The sequence below is a fragment of the Schistocerca serialis genome, chromosome 9, assembly GCF_023864345.2.
Source record: "Schistocerca serialis cubense isolate TAMUIC-IGC-003099 chromosome 9, iqSchSeri2.2, whole genome shotgun sequence".
Taxonomy (NCBI): Eukaryota; Metazoa; Arthropoda; class Insecta; order Orthoptera; family Acrididae; genus Schistocerca; species Schistocerca serialis.
Genome location: NC_064646.1, coordinates 224,859,948 through 224,863,386, shown reverse-complemented (window position 1 = coordinate 224,863,386; position 3,439 = coordinate 224,859,948). Strand labels below are relative to the sequence as shown.

General features: G+C 48.5%; 1 pseudogene; it reads right to left on the bottom strand.

Moving 5' to 3' along the window:
- Positions 1–2,743: 2,743 nt before the first annotated feature.
- Positions 2,744–2,861, bottom strand: LOC126419986 (5S ribosomal RNA; annotated as a pseudogene).
- Positions 2,862–3,439: the final 578 nt, after the last annotated feature.

Below are 3,439 nucleotides of genomic sequence, written 5' to 3'. Positions count from 1 at the left end.
ACCACATTATACTGGATACGTTAATTTGCCTAGCTGCAAAATGCAGCACTAGAAGCCACTACATGAGCGTAAAGTGAGTAAATGAGAGAGAGAGAGAGAGAGAGAGAGAGAGAGAGAAAACTGGACAGGGCGGATACAAACAAACTGAGACCAGGATTAAATAAGGTCCATGTTCGTGCTTAACCCTAGTATCCTACCAATATTCGATCCGATGAACAAATTCCCCTTCAACAAACTCCCCCCCTCTCCCCACCCCTCCTCTTCTTCTCATGGAAGGGAGAGGCGCGCTCTCCCGTAGCAACGCCAGGAGGGTCTGTTAGGCTCTGTGACTCCGCCTGCGGAAGTGACCTAGATCGCTCTTCGATGAGGTAAACCATATTTCGTCCCGAAATTACAGCTTCGAATAGACGAAGTTATAGGTGGGCACGTAAAAGCTGATTTGTCGAAACGACTAACGCATAGCACTCACGAACAAAATGGACTCGCCGATTCGAAGAATGTTAAGTAGTGAGCGACCAGGTTGCTAAAGGTATCCGACTGGATGTTTGTTGGAAAGAAAATTTTGTTTTACAGTGGGTTGAGGTACCTATTACGTAACTTTCATTTTCTTTTCTTGTTCTGATGAATTACCCGAAACGGAGAGTTATGGATGCGATCGAATCAGATCATCATCTGATGATTCTGACAAACACCACAACGTCGAAGAAGAAGACATCGTTTCCAGTGACACTATGCACTCTGTATCAGATTGGGATGAAGAAACATTTAACGCAATGGTGACCCAAATTGAGAAGGGAGCGTCTCTTTGGAAAAACAAGAAGAAGCCGAAACAGTCAACTATTCGCCCCAAAAATAATCGCGCGAAAACTTTGCAGAAGACAAGTAACGACAATGTTTCAAGGAAGAAGAGTTCCTCTGGAGCTTCCCAGGTGTCTGTCATAGCGCTGTCCTGAGGACATAACTTCCCTTACATCTTGGTGCCATGTGAAGGCGAGCTAATGTGTAAGACAGATACGGCTGTAAAACGAAAGGTCAGCGCCAAACCACTGGCACAACACCAGCAGTGAAGATAGTGCATATTCGCTAATGGATATACATGTTACATTCTAAAAAGATTTGAGTTACTTTTCTCAGATGACATCCTTGTTCTGTTATTTGAGTAACTATTGTTTGTAGTCTATACTCCTGGCCCGTGATGACATAAATTATCGTGTAAGAGTTGATGCAATTTTCTTCTGTGTGCTTATTCCGTATTATTCCCGGTTGTTGTAAAATACACTGAAGAGCCAAAGAAACTGGTACACCTGCCTAACATCGTGTAGGGCCCCGGCGAGCAGGCAAAAGTGCCGCAACACGACGTGGCACGGCCTCGACTAATGTCTGAAGTAGTGTTGGAGGGAACTGACGCCATGAATCCTGCAGGACTGTCCATAAATCCGCAAGGGCACAAGGGGGTGGAGATCTCTCCTGAACAGCACGTTGCAAGACATCCCAGATATGCTCTGTAATGTTAATATCTGGGGAGTCTGGTGGCCAGCGGAAGTGTTTCAGCTCAGGACTGTCTTCCTGCAGTCACTCTGTAGCAATTCTGAACGTGTGGGGTGTCGCATTATCCTGCTGCAATTGCCCCAGTCCATGGGAATGCACAATGGACATGAATGGATGCAGGAGATAAGACAGGATGCTTACGTACGTGTCACCTATCACAGTCGTACCTAGGCGTATCAGGGCTCCCATATCACTCCAACTGCATCACGCCCCACACCATTTCAGAGCCTCCACCAGCTTGAACAGGCCTCTGCTGACATGCAGGGTTCGGGAATTCATAAGGTGGTCTCCATACCCGTACACGTCCATCGATACAATTTTAAACGATAGATGTATGCAGTCATCAACAGTACAATGTCGATGTTGACGGTTCCAAGCGAGGTGTAAAGCTTTGTGTCGTGCAGTCATCAAGGGTACACGAGTTCGGCTTCGAAAGCCCGTTTCGATAATGTTTCGTTGAATAGTTCGCACGCTGACACTTTTTGATGGCAATAAAGGGTTTATAGTTGTACCGTTACGTCGCTGTTACTCATTTTCCTGGTCGTCGAAACAATGAAGTGTTCGAAATGGGTATATTATTCTAGGGTTAATGTCGGTGTATGTTAAGCCCAAAGAGGCGACATTTAACTGAAATTCGGAGAGCATTACTTTTGGACGTACCCGATAACTTCCGCTGCTTCGTCGGCTAACCAGTGTGCGCCCTGATCGGCTTTCACCCGGTATCTCGGCTGGGCTCCCCCTGACGGCCGGTAACTGTCAAGGCCCCGCCGCGTCGCTCGTGCGGCCACGGCTGACTTTCCCCGTTACAACAGCCGTTCTGGGCGACTCGTCGCCGGGCAGCGGAGCGTGCGCTGCGCGCTGCTCAGCTTCGACAGGCGCCCTGCATGCTGAGACCCCGCTACACAAGAGATTGGGTGAGAAACGCGCTCTCTGCCCGTCGGCGGCTACTTGACGGCCTTCACAGCAGGCGCGGCTCACACGAAGACAGTACGATGTACCATACGACATGCACTCCCTCTCCAGGCCACAAGTGACCCACTGTGTCATCCTCAGCTGGATGCGGATAGGAGGGGCGTTTGGTCAGCACACCGCTCTCCCGGTCGTTATGACGGTTTTCTTTGACCGGAGCCGCCCGCTACTATTCGGTGGAGTAGCTTGTCAATTGGCACCACGAGGCTGAGTGCACCACGAATAATGACAACAGCACATGGTGGCTCGGATGCTCACCCATCCAAGTGCCGACCACGCCCGACAGTGCTTAACTTCAGTGATCTGACGGGAACCGGAGTATCCACTGCGGCAAGGCCGTTGCCAACCACAGAACATACTGCAACGAACATCTCGCGACCCGCTGCTTATCAGTAGGATACCTGTGTTCCCACTGAAGCAACAAAGCAAGAATCACGTTTCTGCCTGTTTCAATTATGAACTGTTTTCGGAACAGGAATTTATTCTGGCCTATCTTAATTTAAAGCTCAGAAAACTGAAATAGTAAATGAAGTACTGGATGCTCCCTTACAATGCTATAAACATCAAACATACACTGAACCGCCAAAGAAACTGGTATAGGCATGCGTATTCAAATACATGCTAATGTAAACAGCCAGAATACGGGGCTGCGGTCGGCAATGCCTATATGAGACAACAAGTGTCTGGCACAGTTGTTAGATCGATTACGGCTGATACAGTGGCAGGTTATCAAGATTTAAGTGGGTTTGAACGTGGTGTTATACTCGGCGCACGAACTGTGGGACACACCATCTCCGAGGTAGCGATAAAGTGAGGATTTTCCCTTACGACCTTTCACTAGGATACCGTGAATATCAGGAATCCGATAAAACATCAAAGCTCCGACATCGCTGCAACCAGAGAAAGACCCAGCAAGAACGGG